At 41.3% G+C, this 18,865-nt stretch overlaps 1 non-coding gene across 1 annotated transcript; it reads right to left on the reverse strand.

The window, feature by feature from the left end:
• Positions 1–17,870: 17,870 nt before the first annotated feature.
• LOC117707978 (small nucleolar RNA SNORA48) lies at positions 17,871–18,014 on the reverse strand. The gene has a single exon (XR_004606715.1). It is a non-coding gene; the product is annotated as a small nucleolar RNA SNORA48 (small nucleolar RNA).
• Positions 18,015–18,865: the final 851 nt, after the last annotated feature.

Consider the following 18,865-nt stretch of genomic DNA (forward strand, 5'->3'; position numbering starts at 1 on the left):
CTTGAAGTAATTGTATTATTATTGGTGAACATTATTCCCATAGCTCTGTGAGAATATTTGGAGTCGGAATTTCCTACAAACACTCCATTCACTTGTGCACACATACTCACACAAGTCTGTACATATAGACAGACATTCCTTCTAACACATGAAGCAAAATCACATACACATATGCCATACGCTCTTACTCTCATGAGAGGAAGAACAAGAGAAATCAAAGCCTGTAAAAGTACTTTATTCTACTTGAATAAGAAATAGTAGAATACCTTACAAGTTATGACAACTTTTATAGAAAACAGATACCTGAAATTCAGCTTAGATATCATTTTATTGGCTATAGAATTAATATTAGTAATTAGTATTTAAAAGGACAAAGCTTGTCATATCCACATTTTTATCTTGCTAAAAATACCTGTAATATTTAGTATCATATGTGGTAATATAAGCATGAGTTTAATTTGTCAAATTAAGTCTAATTTAGAATATAGAAATGAGTTATTAATTTGTATTTCTAAATTTTAGTAGAAAATTTACTGTCTATATAGTATTATAAGGCCTAAATAGTCCTTAAGGCTCACCATATTTTTTTGATTAATTTAGTTTTTAAGAATGACTTTATTACTTGAAAAGATTTTGCCATTCAGAAAATTCAGTTTAAAACATATTAACATTTTAATTAACTAAGTTTGGAAATGAAAAGCTATTAACTGAAGGCCATTAAAAGTGACAGTTCAAATGTACTAAGTTTATAAATGTGTCCTTTCCTTGGAATTAAAGTATTTCCTGTTACAGGGAGGAGGAAGGCACGTAAGACTGAAGAAGCTTGGGTAAGAAGCACCATGATCTGGAGGCTTAAAACCTATGGCTACAGTGGCCTCTCCTAAGGTTAAACAGCAGCAGCCATTTGCTGGAGAAGAGAACAGTCTTCCTTGGAGCTGCCTGAAAGCTGAACAGGAGGAACAGGAGCTTCAGGACTCCAGCCTTCAGGATTGATCATTAAGGCTGGGTGGGCTTCTCAGTGTCAACGTTACCTTTGAGCCTATAAGTAACCCCAATAATCTAGTTGGTTCATCAGGGTAGACATGGGTATGATTGCTTCTTTGATTTGTCAACAATGCTCCCAATGTCATATGAGGGTAGAATAAAATGTGTAAGCTGAGTTTAGGTCTTCAAAGAAGAACTGAACTAGAATGTATGATATGAACCAAGACATTGTGGTATTCAAGTTCTCGTTCCAGCAGAGGAAGAGGGTCACAGGAGGCCGGGACTTTGAAGAGGTCATGAGGAGCCATGGGTAAATAAAACATACATTATTTATTGACATATATGTTACTTACTAGACATGTTGGTACCACAAGGTGGGTGCAAAGATGCATACCTTTGACCAAAGGCCATATTTATACATAAGTCACACAAAAGTGACATTCTGCCAGAAATACTTATATAGCAGCTTGACATCCAGTGTCAGCCATTTCCAGTGTCAGCCATTTTTCAGTGTCAGCCATTTTGTGTTTACTCTGAGTCTTGCAAGCTGCCTAGCGTTAGCCATCGTGACATAGTGGTGAACTATGTCAGCACCATATTGTGTACACATAATCTGATGCTTACAGACCTCTGTCCCCTACATAGTTCAATTGATTATTGATTTTTCCCTGTCTTTTATTATTGATTATTGGTTTTAAAGTAAAAGCTATCTCTGAATTATCTTTCATGTGACTATAAACCTACATCTACGTAAGAAAGTTTTAAAAAGCAAAACTATGAGAGAATAGTTGATTTTGGATGAAACTTCTTTACTATAGAGACATATGTTAGATCCCTTTAGATTAAGACAAAAGATTATGAGAACCACTAAGAATTTGAAGTCATCCTAGTAACAATTACATCACATAATCGTTAAATTTATACCAACTGGTGTTGCTGCCTCTAATTCTCTTTTGAGTATTACATGGCTTACTGTAGGACCCCGAAGGGCTGCCATGCCCTGGCTGAGACTTTCCATGTGCTGCTCTCTGCCAAGTAACATTCTGCATTTTTTCTAAGATCAAAACATCCTGATGTAGGCACAGTGCCCCAGGAAGGGAATTTACACTTGACATCTCATTGCCCACCAGCTGAGTTCCTGTTTTTCCTTTAATTTGTGTTTTTCTTTCCCTGGCTTGGTGTATATATTGAACCTGCTCAGTAAAAGCCTTGGCAGTCTCTCATAACGAATGACCTGAGTCTGTGTCTTCCTTTAATCCCCAAGGCCTACACCCCAGCTTGGTACCTTGGCAGCGCTGGAGCTGCCAGCTTGCTTTTTTTTTTTTTTTTTTTTTTCATTTTTATAATTTGATTTTTCATCTTCTTACTAATAAATTTTATTTTCTGACAATTTCATGCAGGTTTATACTTCATTCTGGCTACCCTTCTCCTGGTCTTCCCTTCCACCCCACCAGCTCACCCTCTTTCTACAAATCTCTTCCCCGTAATCATAATTTTTGTTTTGTGCTCCACAGAGTTTAACTAGGGCCATCTATATGACCTTGGGTCTGGAACTTTGCTAGTGTGTTCACTAATGGGTACACAACTGTACAGTAGGCTTCTCCCTAACTTAATCTGCTAGTTGCTGATAAGTTAACAGGAAGTGGTAGGGCCTTGTCAGCAAGTTCTCCATCTATAGCTGGTTATTGGGTGGACCTAACTCATGTGGATCCAGTGGCAGCACGCATAGCTGTGATTCAGGATTGCCACGGCTGAGTGAGATCTGGAAGATGGCATCTCACGGTCTTTCTCCCTGTGTTCTTATCTTTACATTCTTTCTAACCCCTCTTTTTAAAAAACCCCAAACAAAACTAAACAGAGTCTCACTATGTTTCCCTGTAAGTTGCTATGTAGACCAGACTGGTTTTGAACCTACAGAGATCTGGCTGCCTCTGCCTCTTAAGTACTGGGATTAAAGGTGAGCACTACCATTCCTGGTTCTTTCTGCCTCGTCTTCCTTATTGTTTCCTAACCCTCACAGGTTGTACGTCTTGTTTAGGGCTGAGCTCTCTGGCATCCTTCATCTTAGGGTTAAATAGAGACAGTGCTTGCCACTTGCCCTTCTATTGTGACCTTTTCAATGCTGAGACTGAAAATCTTGAATTGTTTTTTGTTTGCTTTGGTTTCAGGATAAAGCAGTGGGCTTTTTTTTTTTTTTTTCCCCAAGTTTATAGGTGTTTCTGTTAGTCTAAATTCACATACATATACACACTCACATACAGGCACACACTCATACGCACACACAAAATCAGGGAAGACCGGATAGTTTTATAACAGAAATTTATCTTCTCATAGTTCTGGAGATCAGAGTCCAAGATCAAGGTGTAGATTTCTGGGGAGAGTTCTCTTCCTTTTTTTTTTTTTTTTTTTTTTTTTTTTGCAAATGGCCATTGTCTTGCTTTGCTGGCACATAGCCTGCTTTTATGCCTGCACAGAAAGCAAGTTTTAGTATCTCCTGCTTGTGTGTGTATGTGTGTGTGTGTGTGTGTGTGTATGAGAGAGAGAGAGAGAGAGAGAGAGAGAGAGAGAGAGAGAGATATGATGTATGGTCTATGTATACATGTATGTGTGTAGATGGTGCGTGTGTCCCTGTGTGTGTAGAGGCCAGAGGATGTTATATGTTCTAACCCATCATTCTCAAACTTAGTGCTTTGAGATAGTGTTTCATCACTAGACTTGTAGCCATCACACCTCAGCGATTTGTTTTAATCTCTATGTGTGATTAAGCCATGATATACATGTCGAGGTTTAAGACAACGTTAGGTGTCAATCCTCACCTTCTATCTTGCTTGAGGCAAGGTCTCTTTTTATTTGCTACTACATATGCCAGGTTAGCTGGCCCACAATTTCCCAAAGAATCTTCTGTCACCGTCTCTCATCTCATTACAGGAGCACTAAGTTTTCAGACATGTGCTACACACCTGGTTTTACATGGCTTACGGGGATATAGACCCATATCCTCCCATTTGTTCAGTAGTTGTTCTAACCACTGAGAAATCTCTCAAGCCCTAAAGTTTTTAAAATGCATCTCCTATTTTTGTCATGAGGTTTTTCTCTGGGATATCAGCTATTCTTATGTTGGTTTATCTTTATCTGTTACTTTCATTTTATCAAGTTCTTTGAAGTGAGTTTATGTGCCTTTCTTTTCTGCATTCATCACGATACCTTCAAGTCTTTCTGCCCTCTAAGCTAGGAGATGCTGGTAGTTGGCTTCCTGATATAAATTTCTTGTCTTTCTTCCTAATAGAATTCCATTTTGGATTTAATGGCAATAAGTATAGCTTATAAACCTGACTTGGTTAGGCTGGAGGGTGACATATTGTAGAGCATGGCGTAGTGTAAAGGTCCGTGATTTGTGAATAATGATGCCCCAGACTCAAATAGTATGCAACAGCAAAGAGCATTTATTCTGCAGAGAATCTGTATGGAAGACAGGTGTGGCCTTTGCAGGGTCAATTTAAAGCCTGTTAGGGTAGAAGTGAGCGACTTTTACCTTTCTTTTCCTTGACTGGTTGGCTGTATCTCCAGGGTTATAAGTACGTTTGCGATTGGCTAAGGTTCTGGGGGATTTGGGGGACGTTTGCTGATTAACTCACTTGGCTCAAGCTAAGTGGTTGGGCAGCTTCTACAGCTTCTGATTGGCTGCCTATGAGCTTGGCTCAGGCTAGGATATCATCTCCTTTATCTTTGGGAATGAAAAATGTGGAATTATTTGATGATTTTCATGTCATTAGGTTTAGGGGGAAGATAATCCACGATTTGAGCTTCACTCTACTTTCGGCTTTTCTCACTGTGCCAAAACACATTGATCTTGTTTCCCTAACTGGGCTTCCTTGTCTGGCCTGAGTGGGAGAGGATGCACCTAATCCTGCAGTGAATTGATGTACCCGGGAGGAGGGTCTAGTCTACCCAGAGGAGGACTCTTCCTTCTCAGAGGAGGAGAAGATGAGACAGGAAGATCTTCGCGAGAGGGTACTGGAGGGCGGGACTGATATTGGGGGATATAAAGTGAATAAATAAATAAATTTTAAAAAAATTGAAAGATAATTATTTTTGACTCAAGAGTTCCAGTTCATGGTCACTCTGGGCTTTGTGGGAAGACAGGAAGTATACTGGGGCAACGGAGCAGCGAGGAGCAACACTCAGCTCATTATGGCCAAGTAGCGCCATGTCAGGGGACAAGATCTACCTCTCAGGGCACAACGCCTTAGTGACGCCAATTCCTCCAACGAGGCCCCACCTCCTGGTTTTTTTTTTTTTTTAATCACTTCCTAATAACATCATTAAAGTATGAATTCATAATTGGGTAACCCCGATTAACCAAAGGCCCCCATGATACAATCACTTCCCTAAATCCTAGCCTCTGAGCTTTGGGGGCCAAGTCTTCAACAGCGGAGTTTTGAGGGCAGACTTCATATCTAAACTAAGTGCATGCGCTTTCAGAAGGGGCAGGAAGGATTTTTTTCTTCTTCTTCTGTAGTGTATCAGAATGATTCAAAAAGAGCAAAACCACATCAAGACTCGGCAAATATTGTCACCTTGGAGATTTTTTTTTGTTTTTTGTTTTGTTTGTTTGTTTGGTGTGTGTCTCTCTGTGTGTGTGTGTGTGTGTCTGTGTGTCTGTGTGTGTGTGTGATAATTTTAAAAGTCTGTGTGGAGAACTAGAGGAAGGGGAAGAGGTAGTGGTTAGCCAAATTCCTCTCAAGCAATGAGACCTGGCGTTTTATTTTGCCTTTCTGACTTTCAAATATTTGATGGTGAGCTATTTCAAAAAATTACTTGTATTCTTTCCAGTTTTATAAGGAAGGAATCTAGAATCCAGAACCCCAAAATGATATTTGTGTTGCCCTGCTACGCCGTGTGCATGTTGAGATAGTGAGTGGCTGAGGTGAGTGGAGAAAAAAGCAGAAAGCGGTCCAGCTCCTGTCAGAGGACCTCTGCAGAGGCTGGGGATTAAGAGCAAGCCTGCACCTTTTGTTGCTTTATTGAACTAGTGTTCTCTGGTGGCTTTATTCAGCTGTTATTTAAGCACCAAAGCAGCCACAGTCAGCAACTCCTTCAAATCCCCAGGATACTAATTTAGTTGCTTCAATTTACTATACTAAGCTCATTAACAGGCAATACCTTGAAAATACTAGGCTGACCCCCTTCATGGTATGCTTTCACGACAGTCTCCTTCATAGCATGTTTTTGCTACACGTCTTTGTTCACAACATGTTTTCACTAAGCATTCCTCCTTCAGAGTACTGTTGTTTTAAAAACAAAAGTCCCAGCTGTTCGGTTTTACCAGTGCAAGCTCAGGAGCCAGATACCAAGGTGAAAGCCTGTGAGCTCAAAGAGGCAGAGAAAGCACCCAGCTGACCTTCCTACTCCACAGATGCCCCAGAAGGGAAAGGCTCCTCTCCTTCAGCTCAAAGCCCTTCTTTCTGTTTTCTTACGCTCACTCCCTGTCAGCTTGGATGCTTGCCCCACCTCTGGATATAGGGTTGACTTTATTTAGCTCTTGGAATAAAGCTGTGTGCTAGGGCTGAGCCGAACCACAACGAGGTGGTTTTTGTTTGTTTGTTTGTTTGTTTGTTTGTTTTGTAAATAATGCAATCTTGGGGTTCACAGTGTGATCAAATATCCTGCACCATAGTATGTTTTCACTAAGCATGCCTCCTTCATAATAGAGTTTACAATACACATGGTTCCTTCTTAATACGTCCTGTCTTGTATACGATTAAATGGGAAAAGCCATTCTGCTTTAGTTTCTCATTCATTTTTATTTGTGCAAGCAGATGTTTTATGTGTACTAAAGCCAACTATTTAATTTGTAATATAGCAAAGCCTATGATAGCAATTTATATTTTGTTATACTGTGGCCTTAATTTCCTCCAAAATGTTAGTATACAAACTGAATGCATTTTTATTTTCCAGTTTATATAGGGCACCCCAAGAACATAATTAAGCTCATAAAATTTAACTTTTTTTTTAAGATTTATTTTATTTTAATTTATATGAGTGCAATGTTGCTGTCTTCAGAAACACCAGAAGATGACATCGGATCTGATTACAGATGGTTGTGAGCCTCCATGTGGTTGCTGAAAATTTAACTCAAGACCTCTAGAAGGTCTTTCCTTTTCTGTCTGTTATGTGAATCTGGATCTCTCCCTACCTGAAGGCTGTCTTGTGAATCTGTCCCTGTCCCTTTATGTCTTGTGTGACTATAAGCCTGTGTATCTGTCCCTCATAAAAGGCTTCTCTCTGCCTTTGTTGGACTGTATAGAAATCATCACATGGGGAAAGAATGGGACCGTCTTTATTTTTTTTTTTTCTATTAACCCTAACTTTATTTTGGCCAACTTCTTTTTTGTTTGTTTGTTTGTTTGTTTGTTTTTTATTAGATATTTTATTTACACTTCAGATGCCATCCCCTTTCCCCATTCCCCCCCTTAGAAAACCCCTATCCCATGCCCCCTTTTCCTTTTTGCATTTATACATTTTTTAAAAATAATGTTAATCATAAGCTTTATAAGTTTGGAATTGTTCAATCAGAGGTGTAACCCACTAACCAACCTAGATATAACAACTATCTTTGACTGGTGGAGATACATGAATATCTGCCTCCCTGTCTCCCCGCTCTTTCTCTCTTTCATCACCTAGCTTCTCCTCTCCTTCTTCTTCTCCTCTTCTTACTCCTTTTCTTCCTCTCAGTACTCCTCCTACCTTAGCTCCTCCTACACATCACCCTTCCTGTTAAAATGAAACTTTTCTCTCAAAATACAATTAGAGCATAATTATGCCAATTTGTACCAGTGAGGTATAAGATAGTCCTAATACCCCGTCCATCCTTTTGTTGACTAACCAGCACCTCTCTCATCTATCCTAACTAAAACATTTAGTTCTGAACCTGGCTTTAGGATGAATGTCAGCTGACAACCATCCATTCAAATCTTTTCTCTTAAGCAGAATGACTGAGTTAACTATAATTGTGGGAAGCACAAAGCATAGCTTCTAAAACTTAGCCAATTTATAAAGACATCTGAACACCTGAAAAGCCCCTATACTACTGAACGTTGGAGCATCAAATCTTCAGCCTTCTGGCCCAGAATCATCTGACAGACCTTAGTGATGCAGGATTATTAAGGGCTGATTACTCTGTCTAGGCAGATATAATCAGTCAACTATTCTGCATGTGTGTCCTTTTCTGGACAGTAATTTGTCTGTAGATGGAGAGAGGCAATTCTTGCCTAGTGGCTGTCACCACACAACTGGAGTAACTCCAAGGATGCTCAATTTCTTCTTAGAATCCAGGACAGGAAGCTGTCAGGAGCAGACAGGTCTCTAATCAATATGAACATTAATATATAAATATTTGTAGCATCAGTTCTATGGACTTCTGATGTTTTGAAAACCAACTATCCATGTAAGGTAACCTGGACTGTTGTCTGTTCACTCCTCTCAGCTATTTCTAAATAAAATATGGAAAACACCCTAACAATAAACTCAAAACCATGAATTTGCTACAGTCCCTTAACACATAGGTTAACTGTCCCAAATCAGTTAAAAAAGTTAAAGAAGGACTGGGTCTAAGCCTTGTATTCCTAAATGTGTTATACAGGCACAATGCCCATGAGCGTATCAATATTCATCTCATTTTTATATTAATAAGAGGCTCGTACCAATGAAAACCTTAAATTTGAGATCAAAGTAAATTTTGTACCATTTAAGAAATTATAATTTCATCTTGATAATAATTATACAGATTTCTACCAATAGGTTATAGCTATGCAATAAGTCCTAGCTAATCCCCCCTGTTGCAACAAAACCACTACTTGTCCCTAGAAAGACAGACCATTATTAACCACATTAGTCCCCAAGCTCAGGGAATAGGGGCGCTGACTCTTCTTCAACTTCTTCAAGCTGTTTAAGGGCGTTGAGATTTTAGAAGAGGGGTGGGAGGAAAAGTAAGTTGATAAGCCTCTGATGCTGTGTCTTCACTGAATCCAGATGGAATTCCAGGACATCAGAGGTTTGGGCAGGTCTGCTCAGTATGCTTGATGAGTAGATACACCAAGGCTGTGTATTCTGCAATTATACAATTCTCAGAACAAGTTTTAGTATCAAGAAAAAAAAAATTTCCCACCCCCGGGGGGCTGACATTTTTTTTTTTAAGATGTTGGTTCTAAAGACTTTTTTTTTTTTTCGCTTGTTAAAATTGGTTGTAGTATTTATGTTTCAGATTTTATCCCCTTACCCTACTTCCTCCCACCACCCAGAAACCTCCTATCCCATCTCCCTCCTCATGCTTCTATGAGGCAGTGACCACACCTACCCCGCCTCACTATCCCCTCCCCACTGTGTGTTCATTTTTTTTTTTTTTTATGGGACCAAAAAACTCCTCTCCCACCTATGTCCAACAAGGCCATCCTCCCCTACATATACCTCTGGAGTCTTGGGTCCCTCCCTATGTGTTCCCAGGCTGGTGGTTTAGACCCTGGGGGGCTCTGGTTGTTTCTTATTGTTGCTTTCCACCTGGGGTCACTAACCCTTTCTGCTCCTTCAGTCCTCTCACTAAGTTCTCCATTGGGAAACCCCTGATCATATCAGTGGTTAATTGTGAACATTGTCCTCTGAGTGTGTTAGTCTTTGGCAGACCTCTAAGGAGACAGCTATATCATGTTCCTCACATTATGCACTTCCAGCCATCCACAACAGTGTTTAGATTCGGTGGCTGTACATGGGGTGAATACCCAGGTGGAATGGTCTCCTGATGGCCCCTCCTTCAGTTTCTGTTCCATGTTTTGTTTCCCTATTTGCTCCCTTGAGTGTTTTTGTTTCTCGTTCTAAGTAGAACTGAGGCATCCCCTCTTGGTCTTCCTTCTTCATGAGCTTCATGTGGTCTGTGGGTTGAGTCTTCGCTAATCCAAGCTTTTGGGCTAACATCCATGGAGATATGTTTGTGTAACTATCTTCTTTGGGGGTTTTTGGAAGATTACTTTCTTGCTTTTTCTAGGTTGTAGTTTCTCTCTTTGTGTTGTAGTTTTCCACCAATTATTCTTTGAAGTGCTGGATTTGTGTTGAGATACTGTGTAAATTTGGATTTGTCATGGAATATTTAGGTTTCTCCATCAACAATGATTGAGAGTTTTGCTGGGTATAGTAGTCTGGGCTGGCATTTGTGTTCTCTTAGGGTCTGTATGATATCGGTCCAGGATCTTCTGGCTTTTATGGTCTCTGGTGAGAAGTCTGGTGTAATTCTTATAGGTCTGCCTTTATATGTTACTTTGCCTTTTTCCCTTACTGCTTTTAGTATTTTTTCTTTGTTTTGTACATTTGATGTTTTGACTATTATATGGCGGGAAGTATTTCTTTTCTGGTCTAAACTATTTGGAGTTCTGTAGGCTTCTTGTATATTTATGGACATCTCTTTCTTTAGGTTAGGGAAGTTTTCCTCTATAATTTTGTTGAGGATATTTACTGGTCCTTTTAGTTGGGAGTCTTCCCCGTCATCTATACCTATTATCCTTAGGTTTGGCCTTCTCATTGTGTCTTGGATTTCTTGTATATTTTGGGTTAGTAGCTTTTTGTATTTTGCATTTTCTTTGACAGTTGTGTCAATGTTTTCCAAGGTATCTTCTGCACATGAGATTCTCTCTTCCATCTCTTGTATTCTGTTGGTGATACTTGTGTCTATGACTCCTGATCTTTTTTTTAGGTTTTCTATCTCCAGGGTATTGTCCCTTTGTGATTTCTTTATTGTTTCTACTTCCATTTTTAGATCCTGCATGGTTCTGTTTAATTCCTTTTCCCGTTTGGTTGCATTTTCTTGCAAGTCCTTAAGGGATTTTTGTGTTTCCTCTTTATTAAGGGTTTCTATCTGTCTACCAGTGCTCTCCTTAAGTTCTTTGAGAGTGTTATTTATGTCTTTCTTAAAGCCCTCTATCATCATCATGAGAAGTGATTTTAATTCTGATTCCTGCTTTTCTGGTGTGATGGGGTGTTCAGGGATTGCTCTGATGGGGGAGCTGGGTTCTGATGATGCCATGTAACTTTGGTTTCTGTTGCTTACGTTCTTGCTCTTGCCTTTTGCCATCTGTTTAACTCTAGTGCTGCCTGTACTTGCTGTCTCTGACTGAAGCCTGTCTTTCTAGTTATCTAGCTTGTGTCTGATCTCCTAGGGGTCCAGATGTCTCTGTGATCTTTTCTAGCTGCACTGATTACAGTGGTACCTCTAGGATGCCTCAGGATATGGTGCCTCCAAGGTAGTAGTCCAGCTAGGTGTCTGCTGTTCTGAGTGCAGTGTCTCCTCTAGAATATCTCAGGATATGTTGTCTGAAGCTCTGAGTTCATTTGTTCCTCTGTGGCTCTGGATTGAGTGGACCTTCCAGTATGTCTCAGGTGGAATCCGGGGTTCACAGAACAGCAGACCTGGCAGAGGTCTGATCCAGGCCTCAGATCTGAGAACTAGTTTCTAAGACACTGTCCAAGTTAGAGCGCCTGGGATCCCTGCTTCCTCTGGGCTCTTGGAGGTTGGAGACAGAGCTGCCACCCAAGATCTGCTCAGTGCTCTGGCCCCGACCGGAAGGGACCAGTGTTCCGGGCCGGGAGTGACTTCCTGGGTCCTTTTGGTTCCCAGTTACTCCCTGTTTAGGGCGGGCCCTGCTGTCTGCTTACCTAAGATACTGTCTGAGTTAGAAAGCCTGGGATCCCTGCTTCCTCTGGGTTCTTGGAGGTTGGGGGCAGAGCTGCCACCCAAGATCTGCTCAGTGCTCTGGCCCCGACCGGAAGGGGCCAGTGTTCTGGGACAGTCTTTTACAGAAATCTTTAACAGAGTTTTACAAGGGATTGAGTCACTGACTCCAACTGACCTAGACAACAAGTAGTTTTACAAACATCATCATTTATCAACCAATATCCATAAGTAGATATTCATTTTAGAGGGTTATTTTCGACCTCTGCATTTGCTGACTTCAGCAAATGGTATACATCCATTTTCTGGGTCAGGGATATCAAGAATTATGGAATTGAAGATTATAGCTATTCATTAGCTTAGATTGTAAATGTTGATTATATGGGAAATCATAGGCAAGTAAGGTTGATGGTAGCATTGTTCCCCTAGAGGCAGGTTAAACAATCAGTCTGGGTTCACAGTAGGATGGTAATCTTGAATGACCTCAAGGTATATTAGTAACTTTGACTGTGAGTTCCAGCCAAAGGTCCAGTCTTCTACATTTACTGAATGTAAGAGATATTTTCATAATATTGGACTGCCATATTTCTCATGTCTTATTTACAGGTAATCACATACTAGGCTCATTGCTTAATCTTTAACAGAGATTTGTGATTAAACTTGGGGCAACTTTTTATGAAATAAAAGATAACTAAAATATAACCCACATCACATGATTGCTTTGTGATTAAATGAGTACAAATGACAGCTAAATAAAACAACTATAGTTTCTGGTAGTTTTGTCTACCAGAATGTTGATCAAAAATTTTTTTGATGTTTTGATAATTTTCAGCTTTTGCTTTGTTTTGCTAATTTTTCTATTATTCTTCACTTGGGAATTACAACATTTCAACTTCCAATTCATTTTAGAAACATGGTTGACAAACATAGTGAATTCCTAGATATTATAGTAAAAATAAAATAATGTTTTAAAAATATGAAAGTACATTGTAAAGAAATGACAAATATACGCTACAGCCATACCACTGTGATCTCTTCTGATCTCAGAAACTAAGCAGGGTCAGGCCTGATTAGTATTTGGATGGGAGAAATGATAAATACAGAAAAATAATGGCTTGTGGTGGGTAGATAAAAAGTTACTTTAGCAGAAGTATATGTATTCTATGTAAGGGTTTGATATAGAGGTGTAGCTTTCATAATCTCTCATGTTTGAGCCTTGTCTCAAGACCATTTCTCCTTTCTGTAGTTTTTTCATTCTTTACCTGGACATGTATTTGCTGAATAAAGCTCCAGTAGCATAGAAAAGACCTAGGCCTCAAACTATCAACTCTAGGGCAGGGCAGAGCAGGCGAGCCAGCCCTATGAATAGACCCAGTTGTGCAGGCAGCAGATCCTTAAGCATGCATTTACCCCAGCCCAGGCTTCTCATACAGAAATTTAAATCCTTGGTTGATAGAGTCTTCAAATGTTTAAGAGAAGATTAGAAATGTTGACTTTTGTTTATATGTTTTAAAATCTGAGTGAACTGTCCATCTTTTAATTTCTTTGGAGACAGGATCTCATATATCCCAGGTTAGCCACAGTTTCTGATCCTGACCTTGAACTTGTGATCTTCCTGAGTGATGTGTTGGAATAGAGACCCGTGAAACTGAGCACTCCTGGTTTATGTGCACTGGGATTCAACCCTGGGCTTCAGGAGCACTAGGCACACACTACCACCTTGGCTGTACCCCTAGTTCTCTTTCAGTTATTAAAAATGTATTTTAGACCTAATAAACTACATGTGTGGATTACAGTCATCTTCTATGTTGCGACAAATAATGAGAAGCTGATTATCCTAACCTAAAGGTATTATTTTCTGAGGAAAGCTGTGTCTATGCGAAGAAAGTATCAGAAGCTCACTTTTGTACATGGCCAGAGGTTGTTGTATAAACCAATGCATGGCACCTCTAAAGAGATCAGCATTGTGAAACAAAGGTCATGTTTGTGAAATAAAAATTACAGGAGGGCATTGTTGTGGGTTAAGTTGCTTCCTAGGGCTCCGATAGACCAGGAGGCTAAATATAAAAGTGGTGTCACTTATGATAAAGTTGGAAACCACCAATTTCAGCTAAATGATTTACTTGGCCATCTGAGAAAATAGGCCTCCAGGAAAACAGCCAGATTTTAATGACAGGTCACATTCTCTTGACAAGATAACCAAATTTCCTCTGTTTTATCTTTTTACAGAAAAGGTAACCAACAGTTATTTTTCTATTGTAAGGTAACTAATCAGTTACTTTCCTATTGTAGAGTAACCAATCAGTTATTTTCCTATTGTAGAGTAACCAATCAGTTACTTTCTTATTGTAGAGTAACCAATAAGTTACTGTCCTATTATAGGGTAACAATCAGTTACTTTCCTATTGTGTGGTAACCAATCAGTTATTTTCCTATTGTAGGGTAATTAATCAGTTACTTTCCTATTATAGGGTAACAATCAGTTATTTTCTTATTGTAGGGTAATAATCAGTTATTTTCCCATTGTTCTCCCTGTTTTTGCCTTACAAGGAAAAGATCTGTCTGCTTTTGTGTCTTTGGTCTCTTTCCATTTGTGAAACCAACTTCTCCTCAGCTTGTTGGACCACTTCTTATATTTTATGGAATTGAGTGTTTCCTGATTCTACAATTGAAATCTAAGACAATTTTGCATGTTGACATGCTTAACGTTTTATAACGTGGCTTAAGTCATACAGACAAAGCTACATAAATACTTTGTTTTGGTTGGTGAGGAAAAAGGGGTTGAAGCCAAGAGCATGCGCATTCAAGGAGACGCTCAACCACCCAACTGCATTTCCAGTCCTCATAGTTTAATTTCTCCAAGAAAAATACTCCCCTGGGGTTGTGATCACTTTTCCTGGAAACATAGTGGTTTATTTGATGACTTAGTGCATAGCCAGCTGAGAAAACAATGACGGGAAATCTTTGTTGAAGGACTTCTGTCAGTAGGCTAGGATTCATTTACCAGAAGGGCCAGCAGGGCAGCTGTGGATACGTCAGCATCACCTCAGCTCGGTCAGCCACTGGAGGGTCTAGAAGCAAAGCTCTGCGTCTAACTAGTTTTCACTTTAGCAATGTTTATTACTTTATTCACTACGGATGTTCACGGGACATTTGAACCTATTATTCTTTAATCACAGTTCAGGAAAATTGTAAAGGCAGAATTAACGGAACAGGAAATACCTTCTTTTTTAATTGGTGGGAAATGTGAGAAAATGGTACATTTAGCCTCACCCATACTGCTACTGTTTTGGACCCCATTAATTTCTGTCCATTGAAAAGAACAAACTGTAGGACTATTTGTTTTAAATAGGTCTGTCGGATAAGATTTTATTTATCTATTTATTTATTTATTTATTTATTTATTTATTTATATATTGGTACTATTGTCTTTTTAGCTGCTCAGTCTTTATTGTGACTTAATTTTTTTCTTTTTAACTTTTTAATGATTCTTTGTGAGCTTCACTTCATTCTTGCTCATCTCCCTGTCCCGTTATATCTACTCTTTGCCCTTGCAACTTCCCACCAAATAAAACACACACACATGCACACACACACACACACACACACACACACACACTCCAAACAAAAACAAAACCCCCCAAAGCATAGAAAGCATCTCATCGTGGAAGCTGTAGTATGTCACAGTATGTCCCACAGTATATCCTCTGTCCACATATCCTCAGTTGCAAATATTCATTGCAATGAGTCATTGGTTTGGTTCAAGATCTTTGGCTTCTATGACACCACCAATATTGGATCCTTACTGAGACTCCTGGTTATCCTGTGGTTGCCCTGTGTCAAGAAGATTTTATAACAGTTTTAGAACAGCAGGACTGGCCCTTTCACACACCCGACCATTCGAAAATGATACAGATTTTGCAGTGGGTCAGTTCAGAGCCCTGGATCTGGGCCTGGGTGGTAGCTGAGCTGGTCAGTCTGCCAATTCCCTTGTATCTGCACTGCCAGGGTGAGCACTCCAGCACTACTCTGATTAGGTCACACAGTGCCTCCATCAACAGGAGGCAGGGGCAGCTCTCCTGTTCTCATACCCTCTGGGCCAGCTTGCCAGCACCTATGCTTCCAGAGCCAGGTTCACTGTGCTACCAGGTCAAGGGTCAAGGTTGGAGCCCACTCTCCTGAGTACCGCAGGCAAGGGGCAGGGCCAGCTCACTCTGCTCTCATGATCCCAGGGCCAGTTCTCTTGACTGCTGTTTCTTGTGAGGGGCAAGCAGGGAGGGCATCACCCCCGCACCCAAGCCACCTCACAGCAATCAAATGGTGGGGCCAGCTCAACTTCGCTCTGTCCTCGGGGGATGCCTCACCTGCTCCCCCTCGACCAGGGCCAGCACTACTGTGCTGCTCAGGTGAGGTACAGGGCCCCCTCTCCCAAATGCAGCTGAGAAGGGATCGGGCCAACTCTCTCACTCTCATGACCCTGGGGCTGGGTAGTGGGGACAAAGAGGGCAAAGGCATCACCTCCACACTCATGCCACTTCACAGCACACAAGCGATGAGGCCAGCTCTGCCATGCTCTCTCTCTCGGGGCTGGCCCACCTGCATCCCTACCATCATGCCCAGCTCCGCTGTGCTGCCTGGGTAAAGCACAGGGCTCACTCCTCCCCAGTGCTGCCACTGGTGAGAGGTGGTGCAACCTCTCCATAGCACCATATTCAATGCAGGGTGGGGAGAGTTATGCACAGCTCCCGGACATCCATATGTCCCTCTGTGGCTGCCCCGCCCCCCGACCAGGGACATCCCCATGTTCTCTAGTGATAATATGAGACACTGACCCCATACTCCAGCACAACCATGAACTCAGACTTGGCCTCAGTGTCAGCTCAGGTTGGGACCTCACCATGGCCCCAGGTGGCCAGGCTGACCACTCACAACAGGCTACTCCTCTCTCCCTTCAGGTTTCCAGTTCCATCTCTCTTCATAATGCACAAGCTGCTCCCCTCCTCGTTCTCTCCTATTTGACCAGCACGGATTTGCACATTAGAGTGGCTCCCACTACAGGTTGGATATTGTAATGGTTTTTAAAAATCTCATTTGGGGGTTTCTACCCCAGCTTTGATCATTCAGTTCCCAGATAAAAGACACAAAACGTTTATATTTATGATAAGGGTTAATCAGCATTAGAGCTGGGCAGATATCTACCCTCTGTGCTATTTTGTCTACTTCTCTGCCAATAATCCCGAGATATGACTTGCCATATTCCATCTAGACTGCTCTTACTCAGACTGGCCAGCCCTCATGGCCAATTCTCACAGTCATTTACCCCATAATATCTTCTCTTCTCTTCCTCTTTCCTCATGGTCCGGCCTCAAATCCCAGGCCTGGGAACCAAAACCCCCACCTACATCTCTTCTGCCCAGCTGTTGGCATCTTTATTTAACCAATAGTTTAAAGAGTAAGGTCACATAGCATCCTCTTGGTGTTCTGAGGATTCTCTTAACCCTGAGGCAACCAAGGCCAGCATTTAGCATAGCAACACATAGCAACAGACCACACCCCAACAGCTGGTGTACAGTTGTATGTCAACTTGGCACAAGCTGGAGTTATCACAGAGAAAGGCGCTTCAGTTGAGAAAATGCCTCCATGAGATTCAGCTGTAAGGCATTTTCTCAATTAGTGATCAAATGGGAGGGTCCATGGTGGATGGTGCCATCCCTGGGCTGGTAGTCTTGGGTTCTATAAGAAAGCAAGCTGAGTAAGTCAGGAGAAGCAAGCCAGTAAGTAACATCCCTCCATGGCCTCTGCATCAGCTCCTGCTTCCTGACCTGATTGAGTTCCAGTCCTGACTTCCTTTGGTGATGAACAGCAATGTGGAAGTGTAGGCTGAGTAAACCCTTTCCTCCCCAACTTGCTTCTTGGCCATGATGTTTGTGCAGGAATAGAAACCCTGACTAAGACATCTGGCAACTGGCTGGTAGGCCCCTGGGCAACGTGCTCCATCTGTGCTGCATGGCATGATAGTAAGCAGCATCTATGGCCTACCTCTGCCATGTTCTAGAGGATAGATAGCTCTGGGCATGGACTGTTGGTCCACAAGTCTCTGTCTGTCTTCCTCCTCTTTTGCTGCTCTGCCTGGATTTGATTTGATTTGATTTGATTTGATTTGATTTGATTTTTATGAGTCCTAGGCATAAAACAGCTTTGGCCACCAAGCCAGGCATCAAGCTAGGATGAACAAAGGACTGCCATCTGCTCTGCCCCTGTCTGATATAAGAACACCACCACCAACAAGGTGCCTTTGTGTTCATTGTCAGGGGGGTTTGCTGGTGCTACTTAAACTATCGATGGTAGGTAGATAGATAGATTAAATTAGATATTTCTATTGGATTTCTTTCTCTGGAGACCAGAGACTAATCAAAATCTATCCTATGCACAGAGTATTATTACTATTCACATGCTTCTTCCTCTTCCTCCTGTTTTACATAAATTACCTTTCTTAGATTCTACAATACTGTAAGTTGTCAGAGTCTACACAGTTAATATAGTTCTTTGGGGTGAAGATATAGTATATAATGTATGCATATTAACTTTCAATACATGTATACTTTAGGCTGAATCCCCCACCCCCCAAGTGCATGTGTTGACGCTCTACCTTCTAGCTCAGAATGGCACTGTGTTTACAGGGTGCCCAAAGAGATGAGATCATTAGAGCTGTTCCTATTTCAATATGGCTAGTATCTTCAGAAGTAGGGGGATGAGTTTAACAGTGAGAGAGAGAGAGAGAGAGAGAGAGAGAGAGAGAGAGAGAGAGAGAGAGAGACAGGAAGGGAAGGTATGAAGGAGTAGGGGAAGTAGATGAGCCCATACCAGGAGAAGAAAGGCTGTGTGAGCATGTATTGAGGAAGAGGTCATCTACAAGCCAAGGAGAGAAGGCTCTGCAGACTGAGCCTGGTGACTCTGAAGACCCCCAAACTCGGGAGACCCTTCCTCAAGTCTCAGGAAATCACAGCCACCCAAAGATCACAAGAAACCATACCTGGATGCAATCAGCAGAGGTTTTTTAGGGAAGAGAGCTGGCAGCCAGCAGTCTGACTACATACTCTCGCAGGAGTAGAGTTCGACCCCGCCAGCCAGTCTGAGGAGGGTTTTAAAGGGAAAAACCACAAACCA

Source organism: Arvicanthis niloticus, chromosome 4, assembly GCF_011762505.2.
Source record: "Arvicanthis niloticus isolate mArvNil1 chromosome 4, mArvNil1.pat.X, whole genome shotgun sequence".
In the NCBI taxonomy this organism is placed as follows: Eukaryota; Metazoa; Chordata; class Mammalia; order Rodentia; family Muridae; genus Arvicanthis; species Arvicanthis niloticus.